This window comes from Bos indicus x Bos taurus, chromosome 27 (genome assembly GCF_003369695.1).
Source record: "Bos indicus x Bos taurus breed Angus x Brahman F1 hybrid chromosome 27, Bos_hybrid_MaternalHap_v2.0, whole genome shotgun sequence".
NCBI classification, from domain to species: domain Eukaryota; kingdom Metazoa; phylum Chordata; class Mammalia; order Artiodactyla; family Bovidae; genus Bos; species Bos indicus x Bos taurus.
In genome coordinates, this window is record NC_040102.1 from 43,078,622 (window position 1) to 43,106,036 (window position 27,415).

General features: G+C 42.7%; 1 protein-coding gene across 1 annotated transcript in view; it reads left to right on the plus strand.

The window, feature by feature from the left end:
* Positions 1 to 27,415, plus strand: part of ZNF385D (zinc finger protein 385D) — a 990,916-nt gene that overhangs the window by 155,926 nt on the left and 807,575 nt on the right. The window lies entirely within an intron of this gene.

Below are 27,415 nucleotides of genomic sequence, written 5' to 3' on the forward strand. Positions count from 1 at the left end.
GTGTACCAGTGGCCTGTGTGTTTTTTCAAATCTTGTTTCTGTATTGACTTGCTTTTGGCTGCACTGGGTCTTCATTACTGCAGCAGCTCCTTCAGTTGCTGTGAGCCGGGGCAGCTCTCCCCGGCTGCGGTGGCTTTTCTTGTCGTGGAGCACAGGCTCTAGAAAGTGGGCTCAGTGGCTACCGTGCAGAGATTTGGTTCCTCTGTGGTGTGTGGAATTTTCCCAGACCAGGAATTGAACCTGTGTCCCTTGCCTGGGCAGGCAGCTTCTTAACCAGTCAACCACCAGGGAAGTCCCACTGTTCTGAGTCTTTTAAGAAAGTGGAGGCGCTCTCTGAGTGTGAGAAATGTAGGGTTACAGTTGAAAATTTGAGGAAAAGGGATAATACTATTTTATTAACACAGCACACACAGAATCAGCGGGTGACTTCTTAGTATAATCAGCCCATTTCTTTTTTTTTTTTTTAATTTTTAAAAGAAAATCCATCCTGAACCCTCCTCCCTCCTCCCTCCCCATACCATCCCTCTGGGTCGTCCCAGTGCACCAGTCCCAAGCACCCAGCATCGTGCATTGAACCTGGACTGGCATCTCGTTTCATACATGACATTTCACATGTTTCAATGCCATTCTCCCAAATCTTACCACCCTCTCCCTCTCCCACAGAGTCCATAAGCCTGTTCTATACATCAGTGTCTCTTTTGCTGTCTCGTATACAGGGTTATCGTTACCATCTTTCTAAATTCCATATATATGCGTTAGTATACTGTATTGGTGTTTGTCCTTCTGGCTTACTTCACTCTGTATAATAGGCTCCAGTTTCATCCACCTCATTAGAACTGATTCAAATGGCAACATTTGGAAAGTAGAGAGGTGATCATCATAGATGATCTGGTCTTTGAAAACTGCACAATGAGTGCACAATGAGATCAAGAAAATGAAGAATCTAATTTTGTCTCAGGAAGCGTCCTTTAACACCTAACTTGGGGACCTACATTGATAAGGAATAAAAGTCCGAGAAATTGATGCATGCTGAGAGTAAGAAGGGAAATGGAGTGAGGGGGAAAAGGAAGAACATGGAGAATCAGAAAACATCCATTTGTTAAATGCTGAGTGACTTGAATGGTCCATAAGTTAGTCACCAGGATATCCTCTCTGGGTCCTTAGATAGGTGATACTTTTCTGGATTGGACTGGACATTTCTGACAGCCCTTTGGGCTAAGTGATTGGAACCACATGTAATTCCTCAGAAACTCAGTGCTTCCTCGCGTTCAGCACCCTCCTTTTCTCAGGGGCTCCCAGGATGCCCTGTCCTCCAGGGCTCCTCATGCCTTCTGTGAGGTCCTTGCAGTTCCCACTTTACCACTTGACCTAAATCCAGTAATGAATACTCTTAAGATGAACATTTAAAATCATCAGAATGTCTACAAACAGTAAATGCTGGAGAGCATGTGAGGAAAGGAGAGCCCTACTATACTTTGGGTGGGAATGTAAATGGCTGCAAACATGATTGGAGACCGTATGGAGATTCCTTAAAAAACTAAAAATAGAACTACCATGTGACTCAGTCATCCCACTCCTGACCATATGCTGGGAGAAAACCACAATTTGAAATGATACACACACCCCTATGTTCATTGCAGCACTATTTATGATAGCCAAGATATAGAAAGGAGTATGTCAAGACTGTATATTGTCACCCTGCTTATTTAACTATATCCAGAGTACATCATTGGAGAAAGCAATGGCACCCCACTCCAGTACTCTTGCATGGAAAATCCCATGGACCGAGGAGTCTGGTAAGGTGCAATCCATGGGGTCGCACAGAGTCCGACACGACTCAAGCGACTTAGCAGCAGCAGCAGCAGATTACATCATACGAAATGTCGGGCTGGATGAACCAGAAGCTGGAATCAAGATTGCCAGGGAAATATCAATAACCTCAGATATGCAGATGACACCACCCTTATGGCAGAAAGCAAAGAAGAACTAAAGAGTCTCTTGATGAAAGTAGAAGAGGAGAGTGAAAAAGCTGGCTTAAAACTCAGCATTCAGAAAACTAAGATCATGGCATCCAGTTCCATCACTTTATGGCAAATAGATGGGGAAACAGTGGAAACAGTGACAGACTTTATTTTCTTGGGCTCCAAAATCACTGCAGATAGTGACTGCAGCCATGAAATTAAAAGACACTTGCTCCTTGGAAGAAAAGCTATGACCAACCCAGACAGCATATTAAAAAGCAGAGACACTACTTTGCCAACAAAGGTCCATCTAGTCAAAGCTGTGGTTTTTTCAGTAGTTATGTATGGATATAAGAGTTGGACTATAAAGAAAGCTGAGCACCGAAGAATTGATGCTTTTGAGCTGTGGTGCTGGAGAAGACTCTTGAGAGTCCTTTGGACTGCAAGGAGAGCCAACCAGTCCATCCAAAGGAAATCAGTCCTGAATATTCACTGGAAGGACTGATGTTGAAGGTGAAACTCCAATACTTTGATCACCTGATGTGAAGAACCGTCTCATTGGAAAAGACCCTGATGCTGGGAAAGATTGAAGGCAGGAGGAGAAGGGGACGACAGAGAATGAAATGGCTGGATGGCATCACCAACTCGATGGACATGAGTTTGAGCAAGCTCCAAGAGCTGGTGATGGACAGGGAAGCCTGGTGTGCTGCAGTCCACGGGGTCACAGAGAATCGGACACGACTGAGTGACTGAACTGAAGATATAAATGAAACCTAAATGGCTATCAGTGGAGGAATTGATAAAGAAGATGTGATGCATGTATAGAATGGAATATCACTCAGGGATTCACAGAAAGGAATGAAACGATGCTATGTGCTGCAACATGGACGGACTAGAGAACATTTACTAAGTGAAGTAAGTCGGATGGAGAAAGACAAGTGTCATGTGTCATTTATATGTGTAATTTATAAAAATATACAAATGAACTCATTTAAAAAACAAAGACTCACAGACTTCTCAAACAAATGATTAGTTACCAAAGGGCAAACCTGGGGGAGGAATAAATTAGAAATTTGGGATTAACATATACACACTACTGTATGTAAAATAGATAACCAACAAGCACCTACTGTAAAGCACAGGGAACTCTAGTCAATAGTCTGTAATAACTTATATGAGGAGAAAATATGGAAAAGAATGAATATATGTATGTATAACAGAGTTACTCAGCTCTACACCTGAAAATAAGGCACCACTGTAAATCAGCTATAGTCCGATATAAAATAAAATTGAAGTAAATAATTAAGTATAAGGAGCAGAAAATGATGAATATTGAAAACAGCTATGAGCCCCATCCATTTCCTCGTAAATTACCTACATTAAAGCTTCCGGAGCTTTCATGTACATACGAATAATGAGTGCTCGTCTTATGCGAAGCACGTTCTGATCAAGTGGGTCTGGGTGAGGAGACGGAGATTCTACATTTCTAGCCAGCTACCAGAACATGCCGATGTGTTTCAGTCACACCCCGAATAGCAAGGATCTCGCCTGTACTTCTTCATCTTGGCCTTTGCAAGCAGAAAGATGTCAAGGGAGAATGAGCTCAAAGATATGATTAGACACGTGGGGAGACTGAATGGAGTTTATATTAAGGTCACTGGGCCTGTCAGCATCTCACTATTCAGAAGGAAAACCAACACAGATGCTAACTCACGCCGTATAGAAAATGACAGGCGATGCGGGAAATGACAGGCGATGCGGGAGAGGGAAACGCAAGGCAAGTGAAGGGGGTGAAGAAAATGACAGGTGATGCGGGAGAGGGAAACGCAAGGCAAGTGAAGGGGGTGAAGAAAATGCGATGAAACATAAAAAGATGACTGACGGACACGTACGTGGCAGGATGCTATCAATCGATGGTCCAGACTGCAAGAGAGGCAGCTGCCGAAAGCTCGCCTCGGGGAAGAAAGTCATAGCAAAACACGTCCTATACACAAATGAGATTCATGTTCTGCTCAGTAACTTTAATAACAAATTGCTAAACAAACACAAAGTAATTATGCCACGTGTTGCCAAGGATACTGTTTTCACAGTTTAACAGTGTTTTCTCACCTGCAGATCGGAGAACAAAACAGCTGAGCTTTGCAAGGGAACTTTTGAAGGCTGGATAAAACAATCATCTTCTAGGGATCGGGGATTCTCAGCTATTTTCTGCTGTGCTCTTTGCTCGCGTCCTGGAGCTTTCTCCAGTGATGTGCTTTTCCATTTTGTGTTTATCAGTCAAAGACCTCGGTGGCCTGTCACGCTGAGGCTCCTTGCTTCTAAGCACCTTGATCCCTGCTGGCAGCTTGCTTATAATTTTCATGTCCAGCTGTGGTAAAAGCAAACGCTCCTGAAAAATGAACCGAGGGTTTTTTTTTCTTTTCTATAGGATGAAATTTGGAAAAGGGGCCATCCATATAAAATGAGCGGTACTTAGATAACTTTTTTTCACTTCCATTTACTTTGGAGAGATAAGATTCTTTCCCGCTTATAGTTTCATTTTCCATTGGCCCCCACTGGGGAGGCACGATACCAGTGCATTTGGAAGTAGGTGGCAGGGTTTTCCTTTCAGTGGGAATCAGTGCTGGTCAAGGCACTGGGAGTGGTTGAGAGAAGGCTTCTCTTGCTCTTTTAGATACAGAGTCAGCTACTGAAAGGAGGTGTATGAGTAAGTTATTACAGCCAAACTAAGCACACCGAATGTGTTAGCATGACGGGCGAAGATCATCTGATTGATGCTAACAAGATCACATTTGCATTAGTTTCGCAAAGAGATGCTTTCTACATTTGAGATGCGTGTGAAAATTTGCTATTACTCTGACTTAGTTGGGGTTCCCTCAGAGTTAGATGCGTGACAAGGATAATTAAACAATTTCTTTGGGTGGTGAGCCCAGAAAGTACCGATGGAGAAATGGAAAAGGGAAGCGGGCAGGGAGAGGCTGTGATCCTGCGGCTCCATGGGGGGCAAATGTTGCTTACAGCCTCTGAGGGGAACCCGGCATCTCACATCTCACAGACCTCACGTCTCTCCAGTTTCTGACCCACACTGAAGGGCTGGGGGACTCGGCATTTAGATGGCAGTTTCTATAAACTAGTAGTTGCAAGCTGCTTCTGCCGGTGCTCAGCCATGTCCAACTCTTCGTGACTCCATGGACCATACCCTGCCAGGCTCCTCTGTCCATGGGATTCTCCAGGCAAGAACACTGGAGTGGGTTGCCATGACCTCCTCCAGGGGATCTTCCCGACCCAGGGATGGAAGCTGGGTCTCCTTTGTCTCCTGCACTGGCAGGCAGATTGTTCACACTGAGCCACTAGGGAAGCTTTGAGTGGAGAGGAGTGTTTATTTCTCTGCCACACTGGCCATGTGGGTGCAGGGTGGGCTTGGGGTGCAAGAGAGACTCAGGCAGGAACTTCCCTGGTGGTCCAGTGGCTAAGACTCTGTGCTCTAAGTGCAGGGGCTCTGGGGTTGATCCCTGGTCAGGGAACAAGATGCCGCAACTAAAAGTCTGTAAGCTGCAGCTCAAGATCCCACGTGCTGCAGCAGAGATGGGAGATCTCACATGCCACAGCTAAGACCACAACTAACACACACACAAAAAGCGCTGATTACAAAGACAGACGCAAGGAAATGCACGTGCTGTTCCCTGGGTGTTGGGCTGGTGCCCAGTGAAGGAGTAAGAGGGATTCAGGGAGGGCCCCAACCGCCAACAGTGTCTGCATCACGTCCTGCAGTGCTGAATTCCAGTTTAGCATCACCTTTTCCTCCCAGCGTATGCTACTTAACACGATTAGTTTTGAATGTAAGAAGGAAAGTAAAGGGAGCAAATGATCACTATATAAAGTCATGAATTTAGGGATCTGAAAGTGTGGCAAAAATTTTCAAAACATAATTTTAACTGTAACTGTAAGTTGGGGCTTCCCAGCTGATGCAGTGGTAAGGAACCCACCTGCCAATGCAGGAGACGCATGAGACACGGGTTTGGTCCCTGGGTTGGGAAGATGCCCTGGAGAAGGAAATGGCAACCCACTCCCGTATTCTCGCCTGGAGAATCCCATGGACAGAGGAGCCTGGTGGGCTACAGTCCATGGGGTCACAGAGAGTTGGACATGACTGAGCAACTGAACACACACATGCCACATGTGGTGCTGGGGAAGACGCTTGAGAGGCCCTTGGGCTGCAAGGAGGTCCAGCCGATCCATCCTGAAGTCCTGGGCGTTCTTTGGAAGGACTGATGCTAAAGCTGAAACTCTAATACTTTGGCCACCTCACACGAAGAGTTGACTCATTGGAAAAGACTGATGCTGGGAGGGATTGGGGGCAGGAGGAGCAGGGGACGACAGAGGATGAGATGGCTGGATGGCATCACCGACTCAATGGACATGGGTTTGGGAGAACTCTGGGAGTTGGTGATGGACAGAGAGGCCTGGCGTGCTGCAGTTCATGGGGTTGCAGAGTCGGACACGACTGAGCGACTGAACTGAACTGAACTGAACTGAATTGTAAATAGACATCCATCATCAATTAGACATCTATTAGACACTTTTTCCTGGATAATAAGATATACTAAGGAACATGGTGTATTTTCAGGAATCAGATATCCTGATGATTCAATTTATTCTTTGGGGACAGAAGAAGACAGAGAAATGTGTATTCCTATTTGGTGATGAACAGAGTTTAGAGTCAAAGTGTATGAACAGAGGTCACTGGTGGCTTCCAGGGTGGGTCTCTGGTGCCGTGCGGTGGGAGCCATGCTCAGTCGGTGGGGTTGGGCTGCTGACTTGGTAGGTCCTAAACCTGCTGACCGGATTCTCCCAAGCTTCACACGTCTGTGGGCAGTAATGAGATCACGTTCCTAGGAAGGCTTGACTGTGACTGGGTCTTGCTGTGACTGGTTTGCAGCGGCCTGGGCGTCTGGTGGCCTCTGCTGTCCTGTTGTTGTTGTTTTTAAACTCCCAGCATGGGTGTCACTGGGTCTCAACTGTGTCTTCCGTAAGTCTGCTACCATTTGATTTCCTTTGCCAGTCACTGCAAAGCTTTCTTTAGCTCACTTTGGAGGTTGTTTACCATGGATTTGGGTCCAAACGGCTGACAACACGTTTAAAGTGTCTCGATGATGCACCAGTGGAGAGAGGTAGAGAGGAGAACACATGCCTCAATTAAAGATATTTAAATTTAAATATTTTTTTGGATTTATTTTATTTTTTAACTTTACAATATTGTATTGGTTTTGCCATATATTTTAAACACTCACTCAAATGAAATATATGCATGGGATATGCTTATCTGGTCAGTGGCAGGTTTGTGACCATGACTACACTGAAGAATAAAAAATAAATAAATAAAATCTCCAGTTTAATGATATCTTTTTTTATGGTTGAAATAGTATTCCCCTCCTCTGAAATCTACTTAGGTTGAATTTATTTATTTTTGTATCTTATTATCTCAATATGAATATCCTTTCTCCTCTATCTTCTGCTGAGGGTCAAATTCATAACCAGTTTATCTTTGATTGCTTCAAGATAAGTCAGTGCTTGTATATACTGGAAATGGGCAGGATTTTATTCATCTTTAAAATTCATACCTCCTTTGTACAACTATTTGTGGGCTTATTCTATGAACCGAGTATCAGATGCTGGGGATAGTCAGTGTATAATGGTGAATAAAATAGGCAAGGTCCTTGAGTGTATATGGTTTCACTCCAATAAAGTTGGCCTATGGTAACCAAACAAACAAGCAAACCCCACATAAACAAAAAAATCAATGTCAGTTAAACTATTAGGTGCTTTGGTTTACAAGAAGCTATGTAGCTTCCCTGGGTCGGGAAGGTCCCCTGGAGAAGGGAGAGGCTGCCCACTCCAGTGTTTGGGCCTGGAGAATTCCATAGACTGTATAGTCCATGGGGTCACAAAGGGTCAGACACGACTGAACGACTTTCGCTTCACTTTATGTAGCATCTCATAATTTTATAAATGATAATGATTTTTCCAGAATCATTAAGCTGCACATGCTCAGTTTAACATTCAGAGTTCTCCTTTGCCTTATTTTCTATTGACGCTTTCTTAGACACCTTTGTTCCTGTGTCTTGTGTGTTTGACTTGTTTAAGATTATTACAGTGTGTTTGGTGTGTAGCCCAGGGGCTAGTAAGTAGTGTGATTCCCATAAACAGCATTTAATGTACTTAATGATAAAGGTATTATGTTCTGCTGGTAGTTAGGGAACCTGCCACATACCTTCCCATCATCCCTGTTTAACTTTCCTAAAATTCCTGTGATGAACTACTAACATCATCCCCAGTTTACAGGTAAGGCACAGGAAAATTAAACAATGCATCCAAGGCCACACCATCCAGCAGGTAAGTGCATGTGCCGCAATACGTAAAGAACTGCTTCATTTCAGAGCCTACACTCTTAAACACTGTACCTAGTAGCACATTTGAGGTCAGTTTGCCAAGAGCCATAATTACACTATGAAAATTACCAATAAATTCTACAGCAAAGAATCCCGATATAGAAAACATGGAGAAAAAAAGCAGAACATATTAAATTTCTCATTAGTTGTCTTATCTGTTAAACATTTATAATTAAGGCCTAAATATTGCTTCATAAAATTGAAAAAAAAATAAAAGCACCTGCACCATCAAATAAAAAGAAAGAAAGAAAATTGAAGTAAGGCTAATGAGAAACCAGAGAACTGAAATATAATGATCGTAAATCTTATATTCAAAAATGTAAGTGATATTATACCAGAAATTATAGATTAGTGAAAGTAAGCTCGTAATTTCTCTTTAAAAATCGGAGTAATGGCATATCTGTGCTACTGAACCAAACGTGGATTTGCTTACTGTATGCACGGCAAAGCCAGGCTTGTGACCTGTGTTGTAGTGAAGAAAGCACAGTGTTTATTGCAAGGCCAAGCAAAGAGAATGGGCAATTCAAGCTCAGAAGACTCAAAAACGCCCCAGTGGCTCTCGGGGAAAGGTTTGTAAAGACAGTGTGAGGGACAGGGTCACAAGGTGTCCGGTCAGTTGGAGCGCGGTTCTCTGACTGGCTGATGGTGAGGCTACGGGGTGATGTTTCTGGAACCTCAGTCCCCAACCTGGTTCCAGCTAGTCTGAACTCCTCTGTGCTGATGGGGCGTGTGCAGCTCACTTCTCCGTGAGTGGGGCTTTAGTATCTGCAGAATGGCTCCTGGACGTGGATTAGCATGTCATCTACAGCCCTTGAGAAGGAACTGAAGACCTTTGACTTTGTTTTGTGGCTAAGCTATCATTTCTTCCTCTTGCTTGACTGTTTTTCTCTGTTTCTGTATTTTCTCACTTCTCTGAATAAATTTCTTCTTTGGATCTTTGGGGAAAGTTTAGGAGGCTGAACATTTTCTACAAACAAGAAGAAGGGGATGCAGTGTGAGGGGTTTCTGCCCCTGGAAGTTCCCTGCAGGGTCCTGCTTGGTTTCTGCAGGCTGAACTGAATTGGGAAAAGGGGTAATTGCATAAAAGATGACTTGAAGGATGATTATCACATGATTGAAACAAAGCCATGTGAAGAGGACAAAGTATGTTATATTAACTGAGTTATAGAATATTAACAGTGAGGACTTAGATGCATGATCTGGATCATAGAAAAAGCAAGGGAATTTTAAAAAATCTGCTTCATTGACTATGCAAAAGCCTTTGGGTGGATCAAAACAAACTGTGGAATATTCTAGAAGAGATGGGAATACAAGACCACCTTACCTGCCTCCTGAGAAACCTGTATGCAGGACAAGAAGGAACGATTAGAACTGGACATGGAGCAACAGACTGGTTCTAAATTGGGAAAGGAATATGTCAAGGCCATATGTTGTCACTCTGCTTATTTAACTTATATGCAGAGTACATCATGTGTAATGCTGGGCTGGATGACTCAGAAGCTGGAATCAGAATTGCCAGGAGAAATATCAACATCCTTAGATATGTAGATGGCACTACTTTAAGAGCCTTTTGATGAGGGTGAAAGAGCAGAGTGAAAAAGCTGGCTTAAAACTCAACATTAAAAAAACAAAGATCATGACATCTGATCCCTTCACTTTATGCAAATAGTTGGGGGAAAAGTGGAAACAGTGACAGATGTCATTTTCTTGGGCTCCAAAATCACTGTGGACAGTGACTGCAGCCACGAAATTAAAAGACAGTTGCTCCTTGGAAGAAAACCTACAACAAACCTAGACAGCATGTTAAAAAGCAAAGACATCACTTTGTTGACAAAGTTCCGCATAGTCAAAGCTATGGTTTTTCTAGTAGTCATGTATGGATGTGAGAGTTGGACCATAAAGAAGTCTGAGTACTGAAGGATTGATGCCTTTCCTTTGAAGTCTGGTGCTGGAAAAGACCCTTGAGAGTCCCTTGGACAGCAAGGAGTTCATAGCAGTCAATTCTAAAGGAAATCAACCCTGAATATTCATTGGAAGAACTGATGCTGAAGGTGAAACTCCAATATTTTGGCCTCCTGATGTGAAGAACCAACTCATTGGGGAAAAAAAAAACAAACCCTGATGCTGGGAAAGATTGAAGGCAAGAAAAGAGGGTGACAGAGGATGAGTTAGATCGATGGCATCACTGACTCAATGGACATGAGTCTGAGTAAACTTAGGGAGATAGTGAAGGACAGGGAAGCCTGCCATGCTGCGGTTCTTGGGGTCACAAAGAGTCAGACTCAACTTAGCAACTAAACAGCAATCAGCAGACGAGGATTTACTAGTCTCAAGATTTTCATTGTCATTTTAAAAGGTCTCTTGTTCTTATTTTAGTAGCAATGCAGAGCAATTATTCTGTCCTCTAAAATTTTGAGTACCTTGCCTTTGCTTAGTCGCTCAGTCATGTCCAACTCTTTGGGACGCCCATGGACTGTAGCCCATCAGGCTCCTCTGTCCATGGGATTCTCCAGGTGAGAATACTGGAGTGGGTTGCCATGTCCTCCTCCAGGGAATCTTCCCAACCCAGGGATTGAACCAGGTTTCCCACATTGCACATGGGTTCCTTACTGACTGAGCCACCCAGGAGGCCCTTACCTTGCCTAGAAGTAAATAAAAGTCACTTTTTATTAGTCATTTAATTTGCAAAAGCACTTTGACAGCTATTCGTTCATTTGGTTTTCACAGCAATACGTTGTTAATCCTATTTTATAGGCAGATGTTCTGAGACTTAGAGCAGCAAGTGGTTTACCCAAGTTCATGCAGCCAATCCACTTCCCTGCAGTCTCTGATTATGCAAGCCCAGTGCGATTCCAGCTAGAATAAAAATGAGTTCAAAATGAAGTTGGCTGCTTCACTTCTTGCTATCATCGTCCATATTGATATATGAAGAAATGGTCTTTACCTTTGAGGGCCCTTGATTTGAATACATTTGACCTCGTAACTTTGAATATCTTTATAATATGTTTCTAAATAAGTGGACACACATCCTGTTCATTCATCAAGCTGTCATCCTCCTGACTTTTTTTTTTTAATTTGAGGTTGGCTGGTGAAGACTGTGTGGGTTTTATGGTCAGCAGAATTGAGGGTGGTTAATGAAAACTTTAGTATAAATAGTTCTGAAAAAGAACCTAGGAAAGCTAAGGTTTCCCTGGATGTTCACTGAGGGCATTCACATCTCTACTCAGTCATAGAGACATTTCTTTCATGGATGTCTTAGAGCCTTTCATGAATAAAGAAGACAAAGTTTAAATTGAATCAATCATTCAAAGATGAATTTAATTTATATTTAGAGTCAATTTGTTTCAAACTTTGCAGTACCTTTTTGTTCATATATTCTGTAATTTAGTTCTTGTCAGCCATGCAGACTACACAGCATGATGATGTCTCTATTGAGAAGTTAAAAAGAACAATTGAGTTGTCTTTTTTATTAAAAAAGTCAAAACACACAGCTCCAAAGAAATCTTTTTTTCTCAGAAGGCCTGAAGTGATTAGAAATCTCAATAAAATAAAGCAAAATGAAATTAAACCATCATTTATCAAAATTGCCTCTGTGAATTTGAAACTTTGTGAAAATTTTCAGCATTAAGAACACTCCAAGCAATCCTTATCAAACTTGAATGTGCATGCCAATTACCATATTTATAAATGAAGTGCTATAATATATGGGATTTGCTTCAAAATACATGAGATTGGGAGTAAGGAATTGAATAGGAGTATAAATCCTACATGATTGGCCATGAATTTATAATTGCTAAAGCTGGACAATGAATACATAAATTTTGTCATAATAATTTTACTACTTCTATTAAAAAAGTAAAAATAAGAAAAAATTTATCATTCTAATATTCTACTTATTAAGTATTAACATACATTTGCATATGTATATTTATACACTTGTGTATGCATGTGTCTGGGTATGCATGCATGTGTATGTCCCTTCATCTGTGTGTTTGTATATCTTGTTGCTTCCAACTAGAAAGAATGGTGAATAAATATTTTTTATCTGAGTACATGATATTGCTGCAATGTTCTGGAAGAAATTGATCTGCCATATGTAGAGATGAAAGAAGACTTATATTTTTCTGTTCTCTGGAGATTATTTTAATTGTCTATGTGAGAATCATTTTTTTTTTCTGAAGGAAAAATGGAAGATAATGCTTTTTCCAAGTAATGTCTCTGTGGATTATAAGTAAACCATACCTATTGTAGTGGAATAAATATTAAATTCTATAAGCAACAGCAACAAAAAACATCCAAGCTACTACAGGAGCATTTTAGAAATAATTCTTAGTGTAAGTGTTGATGGTGGTGGTGGTTTGTGATGGGAATGGAATGGTTAGGACTTCAGGGACTTAATAGTGAATGAGTCTATAAGAGTTTACATGATTGAAAGATAAAATGGAATTCCTTACAGAGGCAACCACACAGTGAAGGCCCAGAAGTATGAAAAATAATCGTGTGTTTGGAAAATTCTAAGATTAATATGACTTGGGAATAGCCTGTGTATTAAAAAAAAGTATTTTTACAAATCTAGAAAAGGGCAGAGATCCAGATGATCAAAGACTTTTTACCTATGGAGATGGAATCCTTCGGTGGTTTTACGTTGAAAGACAATGTTTCCAGTTGAATTATTTGCAATTATTGCTATAAAATGTTTATTGAAATTGAGATTAGAGTCAGAGATGACTGTTGGGAAATAGTTCTAACTGTTCATGTTCATGTCAAGGCAGTGACCGTAGTTAATACACTGAAAGATACTTAGAATATGGAACTAATGTATCGCATTGAATACAGTGAGAAAAGAGGAAGGTATTTAAAAAATTGATCTTTGAATTCTAACTTGGGAACAGTGATATAGAGTTCAGGCCCACAGTCGTTTATCTACAATTCCAAAATCTATAAATCTCTGAAACCAAAGATTTCTGATTTTTTGTCACAAAAAATCTTTTAATGGAAAACCATTTCTTCAACTGATCCAAGAATATTTAAAAAATACTCATGTATTCCACTTAGTGTATTCATATGCTTGATGCAGAAATATTAATGTGTTGAATTATGAGTCACTGTGCTAGAGAGAGCTGAGAGTGTTGTATGTAATACATGATGTATATCCTTCATTATCGACAGTATATATTACGTATCTTATGTATAGTATCATTATAAAATCCAAAATATTCTGTATACTGAGATATATCTAGTCCTAAAGATTTCTAATAGGAGTTTTGGAGATATAGCACTACTTAATAAGATGTCATTTATTGATAAGATGCCACCAAGTCTCTTAAAAGTTAAAATAGCTGTATAAAATTCAAGCATGACTTTCCTGGGCATTACTTATAACCATTTCATAGGTTATAAAATGAATTACATTGGGGCAAAATGATCAGTGATTGAGTCAAATATAGTCTATGAAGAATATACTTTGCATGCTCCTATTTCTAGATCTCTGGTGCTTGGCTGGTTTATATTCCCCTGACTAGAATACGCATGAAAACACTGAAGGGAGCGATGTGAACAGAGATTAAAAATATTAGAGACGACTAGGAGAGCATGAAAGAGCGCTCTCGTGAACCTATGTTTCAGATGCTTCTTTGTAGGAAATGCCCACCAAATTTATTGCAAATGTCGAAGAAGTTTAAAAACTGAAATTCAAATTAAAATTCAGATTAAAAATGGAAGGATAATTGCTTTACAATATTGTGTTGCTTTCTACTATCAGTTCAGTTCAGTCGCTCAGTCGTGTCTAACTCTTGGCGACCCCATGGACTGCAGCACGCCAGGCCTCCCTATCCATCACCAACTCCTGGAGCTTGCTCAGACTCATGTCCATCGAGTTGGTTTCTGCTATACATCAACATGAGTCAGCCATGTGTAAACGTGTCTCTCTCTCTTGAACCTCCCTCCCACCTCCCTCCCCATCCTGCCCTTCTAGGTTGCCACAGAACCCCAGTTTGAGTTCCCTGAGTCATGCAGCAGATTTCCATTGATGGTCTATTTACATGTGGTAGTCTGTATGTTTCCATGCTAGTCTCTCCATCCATCCCACCCTCTCCCTCCCCTTCCCACCCTCATGTCTGCAAGGCTGTTCCCTGGTCTGTGTCTCCATTGCTGCCCTGAAAACAGGGTCATCAGTGCCATCTTTGTAGATTCTTGGAGTGTTATAGATTAGTACAGTTCATAGCACCACAGACAAACATGAACTCAGAATGGGTTAGAGTCCTAAATGTAAGATCAGAAGCCATGAAACTCTTAGCGGAAAATATAGGGAGAACACTGCATGACGTCCATCACAACAAGATCCTCTATGACCTACTCCTCGAGTAACAGAAATAAAAATAAGAATGAACAAGTGGGACCCAATTAAACTTAGCTTTTGCACAGCAAGGGAAACTATGCTGTTCTGTGCTTAGTCACTCAGTCGTGTCTGATTCTTTGCAACCCCATGGACCATGAAGTCCATGGAATTCTCCAGGCCAGAATACAGGAGTAGGTAGCCTTTCCCTTCTCCAGGGGATCTTCCCAACCCAGGGATTGAACCCAGGTTCCAGCATTGTAGGCGGATTCTTAATCAACTGATCTATGAGAGAAGCCCAGCACACAGATGCTCGTAAACACATGAAAAGCTGATCAACATTGCTCATTGTTAGTTGGTACCTCCTAATTCCTTCCTGGAGAAGACAGTGACAGCCCACTCCAGTATTCTTGCCTGGAGAATCCCTTGGACAGAGGAGCCTGGCAGGCTACAGTCTAGAGGTGGACATGATCGAAGCGACTTAACATACATACGTACACATACAAATATAATATACATTATATGCACACATATATATGTATTTATGTTTATGCATATGTGTGTGTTTTGTTTCTTGGAGATATTGTTTCATTCCAGACCACCCCAATAAAAGAAGTCACACAATTTTTGGGGGGTTTCCCAGTCCATATAGAAGTTATGTTTACACTACACTGTGGTCTATTAAGTATGCAAAGTATGTCTTAAGAAACACAGTGAACTCACCTTAATTAAACAATACTTTGGCAAATAGATGGGGAAACAGTAGAAACAGTGGCTGACTTTATTTTTCTGGGCTCCAAAATCACTGCAGATGGTGATTGCAGCCATGAAATTAAAAGACACTTACTCCTTGGAACCTCCGTCCATAGTTCATCAGGGACTCTGTCTATCAGATCTAGTCCCTTAAATCTATTTCTCACATCCACTGTATAATCATAAGGGATTTGATTTAGGTCATACCTGAATGGTCTAGTGGTTTTCCCTACTTTCTTCAATTTCAGTCTGAATTTGGCAATAAGGAGTCCATGATCTGAGCCACAGTCAGCTCCTGGTCTTGTTTTTGCTGACTGTATAGAGCTTCTCCATCTTTGGCTGCAAAGAATATAATCAATCTGATTTCGGTGTTGACCATCTGGTGATGTCCATGTGTAGACTTTTCTCTTGTGTTGTTGGAAGAGGATGTTTGTGATGACCAGTGCGTTCTCTTGGTAAAACTCTATTAGTCTTTGCCCTGCTTCATTCTGTACTCAAAGGCCAAATTTGCCTGTTACTCCAGGTGTTTGTTGACTTCCTACTTTTGCATTCCAGTCCCCTATAATGAAAAGGGCATCTTTTGGGGGTGTTAGTTCTAAAAGGTCTTGTAGGTCTTCATAGAACCATTGAACTTCAGCTTCTTCAGTGTTACTGGTTGGGGCATAGACTTGGATTACCATGATAGTGAATGGTTTGCCTTGGAAACGAACAGAGATCACTCTGTCATTTTTGAGACTGCATCCAAGTACTGCATTTTGGACACTTTTGTTGACCATGATGGCTACTCCATTTCTTCTAAGGGATTCCTGCCCACAGTAGTAGATGTAATGGTCATCTGAGTTAAATTCACCCATTCCAGTCTATTTTAGTTCGTTGATTCCTAGAATGTGGACATTCACTCTTGCCATCTCCTGTTTGACCACTTCCAATTTGCCTTGATTCATGGACCTGACATTCCAGGTTCCTATGCAATATTGCTCTTTACAGCATCGGACCTTGTTTCTATCCCCAGTCACATCCACAGCTGGGTATTCTTTTTGCTTTGGCTCCATCCCTTCATTCTTTCTGGAGTTATTTCTCCACTGATCTCCAGTAGCATATTGGGCACCTACTGACCTGGGGAGTTCCTCTTTCAGTATCCTATCATTTTGCCTTTTCATACTGTTCATGGGGTTCTCGAGGCAAGAATACTGAAGTGGTTTGCCATTCCCTTCTCCAGTGGACCACATTCTGTCAGACCTCTCCACCATGATCCATCCATCTTGGGTGGCCCCACATGGCATGGCTTAGTTTCATTGAGTTAGACAAAGACGTGGTCCGTGTGATCAGATTGGCTAGTTTTCTGTGATTATAGTTTCAGTGTGCCTGCCCTCTGATGCCCTCTCGCAACACCTACCATCTTACTTGGGTTTCTCTTACCTTGGACATGGGGTATCTCTTTACGGCAGCCCCTCCTGACCTTGAATTAGAGATACCAAGGGAAAATTTCATGCAAAGATGGGCTCTATAAAGGACAGAAATGGTATGGACCTAACAGAAGCAGAAGATATTAAGAAGAGGTGCCAATAATACACAGAAGAACTGTACAAAAAAGAGCTTCACGACCCAGATAATCACAATGGTGTGATCACTCAACTAGAGCCAGACATCCTGGAATGTGAAGTCAAGTGGGCCTTAGAAAGCATCACTATGAACAAAGCTAGTGGAGGTGATGGAATTCCAGTTGAGCTATTTCAAATCCTGAAAGATGATGCTGTGAAAGTGCTACACTCAATATGCCAGCAAATTTGGAAAACTCAGCAGTGGCCACAGGACTGAAAAAGGTCAATTTTCATTCCAATCCCAAAGAAAGGCAATGCAAAGAATGCTCAAACTACTGCACAATTGCACTTATCTCACATGCTAGTAAAGAAATGCTCAAAATTCTCCAAGCCAGGCTTTAGCAATATGTGAAACATGAACTTCCAAATGTTCAAGCTGGTTTTAGAAAAGGCAGAGGAACCAGAGATCAAATTGCCAACATCTGCTGGATCATGGAAAAAGCAAGAGAGTTCCAGAAAAACATCTATTTCTGCTTTATTGACTATGCCAAAGCCTTTGACTGTGTGGATCACAATAAACTGTGGAAAATTCTGAAAGAGATGGGAATACCAGACCACCTGACCTGCCTCTTGAGAAACCTATATGCAGGTCAGGAAGCAACAGTTAGAACTGGACATGGAACAACAGACTGGTTCCAAATAGGAAAAGGAGTATGTCAAGGCTGTATATTGTCGCCCTGCTTATTTAACTTATATGCAGACTACATCATGAGAAACGCTGGGCTGGAGGAAGCACAAGCTGGAATCAAGATTGCCGGGAGAAATAACAATAACCTCAGATATGCAGATGACACCACCCTATGGCAGAAAGTGAAGAGGAACGCAAAAGCCTCTTGATGAAAGTGAAAGAGGAGAGTGAAAAAGTTGGCTTAAAGCTCAATATTCAGAAAACTAAGATCATGGCATCCGGTCCCATCACTTCATGGCAAATAGATGGGGAAACAGTGTCAGACTTTATTTTTCTGGGCTCCAAAATCACTACAGATGGGGACTGCAGCCATGAAATTAAAAGACGCCTACTTCTTGGAAGGAAAGTTATGGCCAACCTAGATAGCATATTCAAAAGCAGAGACATTACTTTGCCAACAAAGGTCCGTCTAGCCAAGGCTATGGTTTTCCAGGGGTCATGTATGGATGTGAGAGTTGGACTATAAAGAAAGCTGAGCGCTGAAGGATTGATGCTTTTGAACTGTGGTGTTGGAGAAGACTCTTGAGAGTCCCTTGAACTGCAAGGAGATCCAACCAGTCCATTCTAAAGGAGATCTGTCCTGGGTGTTCATTGGAAGGACTGATGCTAAATCTGAAACTCCAATACTCTGGCCACCTGATGTGGAGAGCTGACTCATTTGAAAAGTCCCCAATGCTGGGAAAGATTGGGGGCAGGAGGAGAAGGGGATGACAGAGGATGAGATGGCTGGATGGCATCACTGACTCAATGGACATGAGTTTGGGTGGACTCTGGGAGTTGGTGTTGGACAGGGAGGCCTGGTGTTTTGTGGTTCATGGGGTCACAAAGAGTCGGACACGACTGAGTGACTGAACTGATCTGAACTTATCACTAAATATACCATCATATGAAACTTCAGTGAATCAAGATCAGTCACAGATCTCTGATCCCAGATCACCATAGCAATTATAACAATAATGAAAAAGTTTGAAATATTGCAAGAATTACGGAGATGTGACACAGAGACATGAAGTGAGCAAATGCTGTTGGAAAAGTATTGCTCAACATGTTTGATGCACAGTTGCCACAAACCTTCAGTTTGTTGAAAATGCAGTATCTATGAAGAACAGTAAAGTAAAACGCAATAAAATGAGTTGTGCCTGTATATACACAGGAGACAGACATATACAGACAGTCACAGGCTATGTCTTCATTTATATCGATGTTCGTTGGATCACAATGCTCCCCAAATTAAGTCGTGATTTTATGGTGTAAACATAAGTAGTCCATAATTTATAACTGACTTTTTATTTGAATTTAGAATCAAGACTCAATAAATACTTGTTAATTGGTTCTTAGGAACATGAACAAGTTGTTTGAATCCTTCCAAAGATTTATTTTCAAATGACAGAGCTCCCGTTCATCCAGCAAAGAGAGTTGTCCCAGTTGTATGTCTGTCTTCTTCATGCTTTCTTCACGCAGTGAAAGAAGCATGGGCTGTCTGGTTTCACAGCACCGAAGTGGCATGCCCCTGACCTCCTCCCATCGGTCACTGTCATGCACTTTAGTCCCTGAAAGTATGTCTTCCTGAAGGCATCGATAATCACTGTCGGGTTGCAGTGGGAAGTTAATAAGCATTCCACAGTTTGTTTGTTTTTTTTTTTTAAGGATATATAAAAGGAGGAAACAGACAGGTCTCCAAATACCACAAAACTGTTTCAAGCAGCTTGGCTAATGGTTACATGGTAACTACAGCATCTTCGGTGCTTTCCCTTTGGTGACGCATGTCTGTTTTGTTTACATCTTGGCCTCAATGCCTATTAGAGTGTCTGCAAACAACAGTCAATCCCTAAACAATGTTCTTCACTGAATGAAATTTTGCAGACCGCGAAGTTTATGCCTGCATGAAATGGGGGTACAGGTTAACTTGTCATGCAAGATTGTTTGAAATTCCCTGTGCTCTGGATGCTGGCTCCATCTCTTTTCAGGCCTGGAGGCAGGGTTTCCCCCAGCTGCTGCTCTGTAGCTACCTTTAACCAAGATCAGGGCTTCCCTGGTGGCTCAGCTGGTAAAGAATCTGCCTGAATGTGGGAGATCCTGGGTTGGGAAGATCCCCTGGAGAAGGGAAAGGCTACCCACTCCAGAATGCTTGCCTAGAGAATTCCATGGGGGTCGCAAAGAGTCGGACATGACTGAGCGAATTTCACTTAACCTAAGATCACTTCCCAACTGCTGTGGGTCACTGCTAACTGCCTTAACTTAAGCAGAAGTTCAAAGAAGGGCCTATCCCTTTGGTAAAGTTTCTGGGAGTTATAGCTGCCTCCATAATGAGCCTAAAATGAAAGCCAGTCCTCCACTCGATATATGCATGAATGTGTGTGACCAGGTTTTGGTACCCCTTTGGAAAATGCATTTCCCCAGCTGTCGGATGCACAGATAATTCATTGATTGACCCAACATAGCTGATCTCCAAAGAAGAAACCCTAACCAATACAATATTGTAATTAACCTCCAATTAAAATAAATAAATTTATATTAAAAAAGAAGAAACCCTAAGTCTGTAGGTCTGTTTCTGTTTTGTAAACAATTTCATTTGTATCTTTCCTTTTTAGATTCCATATATGAGCAATAGACTTTGCTTTTGCCTTTCAGAAAATGCCTTTCTCTGTCTGACTTTTCACTTAGTGTGACAGTCTCTAGGTTCCTCCATGTTGCTGCAAATGGCATTATTTCCTACCGGGGAGGAAGTATTGGGGCAGGGATCGTTAGGGAGTCTGGCCTCCACGTGTACACGCTGCTATGAAGTGGGTAACTAACGGAGACCTACTGTGAAGCACGGGACTATGCTTCATATTATTTAACAACCTAAATGGGAGAAGAATCTGAAAAGGAATAGATATGTGTATGTGACTCACTCAGTCACTTTGCTGTACAACTGAAGGTAACACGACATTGTTAATCACCCATGCGTGCATGCTAAGTCACTTCAGTCATGTCTGACTCTCTGTGATGCCCTGGACTGTGGCCCGCCCGGCTCCTCTGTCATGGGATTCTCCAGTCTAGAATTCTGGAGTGGGTTGCCAGGCCCTCCTCCAGGGAATCTCCCTATCCCAGGGATCGAACTTGCATCTCCTGCGTCTCCTGCATTGGCAGGCGGGTTCTTTACTGCTAGCGCCACCGGGGAAGCCCACCAATAATCACCTGAAATGCAATATGAAATAAAAGCTTAACAAAAGAAGACACCCTGCCTGTACCGGTTTTCAAATATTTTAAATGTCACGTCTTCTGGGTGGGAATATGTTAATTCAAGTAATGGAGTGTTCCCACACTTGGTGGAGGGTTTGCTGTGGTGGGTGAGGACTGGTGGGCCGTGCGGTACACTCGGCTCTGTGCCGTTCGATTTCCTCGTTTCATCATCACAGCAATCCTGGGCCCAGGTCTACTTCCTTTTATCTGTAACATGTGAAGGAGCTGCGGGGCCCGCAGAGTTTCGGCGAAGCCAGGGGCTGGGACAGGGCTGGGCCGAGCCGGGCGTCTCTGACTTCACACACTTTTGCAGCGCACGGCAGGGTTCGGGCCGCAGTCAGGGTATTCCCCCAGCCTCCTGCAGCCAGGGTGTGACTGAGAGCCTCTCACATGTCACCGAACGCAGGAGTTTCTTTGGTCCATTTTCCTATAATTTGAAACTATCACCTCTACAAATCCAAGAAACCAGAGAAGGAATCATTCGTGTCTAATTATTCAGCACTTAAATAAAATAGATAACGGTGACATAAGCAGGTATTATGTATGTGCAGGTAAAACGCTCTCAAGAAAAACATGTCCAAAGATGTCTTTAGCATAGGTGACATTTAAAGGTAGACGGCTTGTAAAAATTCAGCAGCCATGACTGCAGTGTCACCATGATGTTATTAACAAATATGCCAGAACTGACATTTCAGACAAGTGTCATGCTATGGCAGAGACATTCCTTTAGGTGGCCAAAATAAAAATGTCAAACGTGAGCAGGACATTTCCTAGACATCAAGGCATTCTGATTCAATATCCTTGACTATAGGGAAATGGTAACGTCAAAAATCCCTCCAAATATTTAATATACTTGACAACCAGTGCAAGAAGGGTTTCCTCAATTTTGGGTGAGTAAACCTGAGGCTCACAAGTGCATATGTACTTCTCAGAACTCGCAGCGTTCACAGCACCAGACCTTGAGGTGCAGTCATCTTATCTGGAGCTCATGTGGTCATATGAGTTCAGGGACATGGGTGTTCTTCAAGGAGTTTTTAATTTTTGAAATTGTATTCACAACTAAAATTCCTCAAGAAACAGTGCTTTGAACTTTTTATTGAAGTATGGTTAATTTGCACTGTTATGTTAGTTTCAACTATGGAGCACAGTGATTCAGGGGTGTGTGTGTGTGTGTGCGTGTGTGACTTCCCTGGCGGTTCAGATGGTAAAAAACCCACCTGCAATGCAGGAGATCTGGGTTTGATCCCTGGGTTGGGAAGATCCCCTGGAGAAGGAAATGGCAACCCACTGCAGTATTCTCACCTGGAGAATTCCATGGATGGAGGAGCCTGGTGGGCAACAGTCCAGAGGTCACAAAGAGTTGGACACGGCTGGACGACTGAGCACACACACACGTATATATGTATGCATGTGTGTGTCTGTCTGTCTGTCTGTATAGAGGCTCCCTAGGTGGCTCAGTGATGAAGGGATGAACCTGTCTTCTGGTTCAGGAGACGCAGGAGACATGGGTTCCATCCTTGTGTCTGGAATATCCACTGGATGAGGAAACAGCAGCCCACTCCAGTGTTCTTGTCTGGAAAATTCCATGGACAGAGGAACCTGGGGGGCTGCCGTCTATGAGGTCGCAAAGAGTCAGACACAGCTCAACAACAGAGCGTGCATGCACATATATATGTTCATTTTCATATTCTTTTCTATTTAGATTATTAAAAATATTGACAGCTCCCTGAGCTTTGCGGTAGTTCTGTGTTTATCTTCTTTATAGTAATGTATGTCTTAATTCCAAGTTCCTAATTTATCCCTCCCATGCCTTTCACTTTCAGTAACCATAAGTTTGTTTTCTATACCTGTGAGTCTTTTTCTGTTTTGTTTATATATTCATTTGTATCTTTTTTTTAAAGATTTGTGTTATAAGTGTTATCATGTGCTATTTTCTTTGTCTGACTTCACTTGGTATGATCATCCCTCGGCCCATCCCTGATGATGAAATGGTATTGTTTTGTTCTTTTTTATGGCTGGCTAATATTCCAGTGTGTATTTGTACCCCATCTTTATCCATCCGTCTGCCTGTGGACATGTAGATTGCTTCCATGGGTTGGATACTGTGAGGAGTGTTGCTAGGAACTTTGGGGTGCACGTATCTTTTCTTGGTTTTCTACTTTAATAGAAAAAAATTCCCTGTAGCAATTGTTTTTGCCTTCTAGTGTGGCCCTGTATTCTTTATCTCTCCTCTCAGATTGTACAGTTTATGAGGACAGGAACTCTGTAGCCTATCTGTTTCTCCTACAGCACTTTACATAACGTCTCTGGATGAAGTATGAATGAAATAAACTTCTGTTGGATGGCAGCTTCAGGTGAAGATATTAGAATTTGTGATTGTCATGAGAACTGGCCTAACAAAGTGTTTCAATTCGAGTGCCTAAATACCAGAAATGTATTGTCTCACACTTCTGGAGGCTAGAGGTCTGGGATTCAGATGTCAGCAAGGTCGCTTCCTTCTGAGAGCTGTGATTAGGAAGTGTGCCGTGCCTCGTGCCCAGTATCTGGTAGGTTTGGGGGCACTTTTTGGCATCCTCTGGCATCAGCCAGACCTCTGCCTTCATCTTCACACTGCGTTTCCCTGACTGGGTGCCTCAGGCCACATTGCCTCTGTTAGATTAGAGGCTGTGCTAATCACGCTTTTTTCTTTTCTGTATTTTGGGATGATACCTTGGGCCATTGCTAATCCTGAAGAGACCAGCCCCTAACCCCTTGCCTGCACCCAGGGTTGGAGACAGTAGCTGGCTGCCCTGCCAGCGCATCTTGGATAGGCAGCAAAGCAGCCCTGAGGCTGTGCTCTGATCCACCCCTCCCTGGCTTTTCCCCACGGGAGGTAATATCCCTCTCTGCTAATCACAAGGGGGCAGGCGTCAGACATCTAGGGCGCCCTCTGCAGCCCGGAGCCTAGAACTGCAGTATTCGCACTAGCCAAGCCCACACTTGGTCATCCTATCCCCTCCCTTGCTGCTCCTTCCCAGCAAAGCGCAGGGAGGGCTCTGGCCCTCAGTCACTGTCTGCCTCCTGACCGACCCAGTGCGTATCCGTGTGTGGCTGTAGCTCTTGTTTCCAGTGAGCTGTGAGTAGAAACTTTACCCCCTTTGGCAGTCATCCTCTGGTTCCGTTCCCTTCAGTCACTCAGTCATGTCTGACTCCTTATGATCGCATGGACTGCAGCAGGCCAGGCCTCCCTGTCCATCACCAACTCCCGGAGTTTACTCAAACTCATGGCCATTGAGTCGGTGATGCCATCCAACCATCTCATCCTCTGTCGTCCGCTTCTCCTCTTGCCTTCAAATCTTTCCCATCATCAGGATCTTTTCAAATGAGTCAGCTCTTCCCATCAGGTGGCCAAAGTATTGGAGTTTCAGCTTCACCCTCAATTCTTCCAATGAACACTCAGGACTAATCTCCTTTAGGATGGACTGGTTGGATCTCCTTGCAGTCCAAGGGGCTCTCAGGAGTCTTCTTTAACACCACAGTTCACAAGCATCAATTCTTCAGCACTCAGCTTTCTTTATAATTCAAATCTCACATCCACACATGACTACTGGGAAAACCATAGATGGACTAGACGGACCTCTGTTGGCAAAGTAATGTCTCTGCTTTTCAATATGTTATCTAGGTTGGTCATAGCTTTTCTTCCAAGGAGCAAGCATCTTTTAATTTCATGGCTGCAGTCACCATCTGCAGTGATTTTGGAGCCGCAAAAATAAAGTCTGCCACTGTTTCCACTGTTTTCCCATTTATTTGCCATGAAGTGATGGGACCAGGTGCCATGATCTTAGTTTTCAGAATGTTGAGCTTTAAGCCAACTTTTTCACTCTCTTCTTTCACTTTCATCAAAAAGCTCTTCAGTTCTTCTTCACTTTCTGCCATAAGGGTGGTGTCATCTGCATATCTGAGGTTATTGATATTTCTCCTGGCAATCTTGATTCCAGCTTGTACTTCTTCCAGCCCAGCATTTCTCATGATGTAGTCTGCATGTAAGTTAAATAAGCAGGGTGACAATATACAGCCTTGATGTACTCCTTTTCCAATTTGGGACCAGTCTGTTGTTCCATGTCCAGTTCTAACTGTTGCTTCCTGACCTGCACACAGGTTTCTCAAGAGGCAGGTCAGGTGGTCTGGTGTTCCCATCTCTTGAAGAATCCTCTGGTTGACTCACCTCACATCCCACCTGCAGTAGTTCAGAGTCCTACTCTATTGCAATGTGACTTCATCTTAATTACCTCTGCAATGGCCTTGTTCCAAACAAGGTGACATTCTGCCATCCAGAGAGTTAGAACTTCAAATTAGGAATGTTGGGGACACAGTTCAACTCACACTAAAGGTATGTATTTATTTGTAGATTTTTGTGTTAAATAATTCTGTAAACTTTTTAACATAACATTCTAGAATATACCATGCTATGACAAATATATAGAGTATGAATTGGGGAGAAAAATCCAGGATTGGAAAAAAGAAGTGGAGAGTAGCTTAAATGTGGCAGATAGCTAGAGAGGTGATTGAAAACCGGTGTCTATGCAGATACTGAAGAATTACTAATGACACTGCCTGTGGAATATTTGGTGAATTTTCTCTACCCAGTTTCACAATCTCTGCTCTAATTTGGGCTTCCCTGGTGGCTCAGTGGTAAAGAATCTGCCTGCAATGCAGGAGACCCGGGTTTGATCCCTGGGCTGGGAAGATCCCCTGGAGAAGGAAATGGCAACCCATTCTGGTATTCTTGGCTGGAGAATTCCATGGACAGAGGAGCCTGGTGGGCTATAGTCCATGGGGTCATGAAGAGCTGGACATGACTGAACGACTAAGCAGTCGCAGCAGCTGCTGCTCTGATTTGCAGAGTGGTGTGTGCTCGTGCAGAATATCGAGGTAGCAGGATTTCCCTGGTGGTCCAGGGGTTTAGAATCTGCCTTGCAATGCAGGGACACCTGTTTGATCCCTCATCTGGGAAGATCCCACATGCCGTGGGGCAATGAAGCCCACGAGCTGCAACTCCTGAGCGCCTGCAGCCTAGAGCCCAGACTGTGTAACAGAGAAGCCGCCACAGTGAGACGCCCACACACCGTAACTAGAGAGAGCGGTCCCTGCAGCAGGGAAGACCCTGCACAGCCCAAAGTAATAACATATTGCAGCGACTCTCTAACTGGTCTCTCCTGCTCTTTTAAATGAATTGTCTTTTAATATTTGTCTTTCCTTCTAGATTCCTTGACCAGAGATCGAACCCATGCCCCATGCATTGGAAGCATGATGTCTTAGCCCCTGGAACCTCAGGGAAGTCCCAGGGATGTTCCCACTTTTGGAGTTCCCATGGCACTTGGTCCAGAAAGGTGCTGGTGTGGATGAGACTGCTGTGACAATCCGAGATCTAAATTGTAAACTGAGTGTTTATGGAACTATGGACACTATGATATTTTAAATCAAATGGTCAAGCTGGGCACATCAAAGTATTCTTTTAATGTAAGAAGATGATGAGTGTGGCTAAAAGAGAGTGATCAAAGGTGATTCAACTTAAATATCTAAACTGTTTCAGAAGAAATGGTCCGACTTGAAGGGCTGAGGGGGGTAAGTGGGTTGCAGGGGATGAATGGAGAGAAGAGAGGGCCGTCAGAAGGAATATATTTGTTCTGGGTCAGAGAACATTGAGGGGCCACAGAAGCAGAACGGGTAACCTCTCCTTGGGCCAGAGAAAGGTCCTCTGACCTACAGAGCTTTGCAGTCTTCATCTGTGGCAGACGTAACCTGAGTTTGATGGACTGGTTCTTAGTAGTTGCAAAATCTGGCTCAAAAATATAATTCCTCTTGCTCTAATTCTGATATAACCAAGCAGCATTCGCTTTATAAATTAGCTTCTCATTATGAATCTGCCTAGGAGAATACTCAGGCCACAGAGATAGAAGCTTTTGACGTTTGGGATTTTAATCGGTCTCTTCTGATTTTGCTTCATGTAGGCTGAGATTTCTCAACTTTGGTGTGCTGGTGAGACTCTCCTTCTTATTGAGTACCAGAGTGTGGTCCGTGGGAAATTTGCCTCCTGAAACTTTTGGAACCATAGCGACCTAACAGTATGGTTCCAACATCAATGACTTGAGGCTTTCTTGGGGCATTCATCCCTTTCTACCTTGTGTTAATACTTTGAGAGGTGTGGTGAAATAACTTTGCTTGCTAACTTTGAATGTTGAATCTAAGACTTGTTCATCCTGATGTCTGCAGTGCATACCCCGTGCTTTGTTAGTGACAGGCCATTAATTGTTTTTTTTTTTTTCCAATTGGGAGCCAATATGAATGTGAAATGCACATAATATTCTACTTCCAGAGGGAAATCCTATCTGGTCGTGTGACAACACGATCAACTTCTGCTGTAG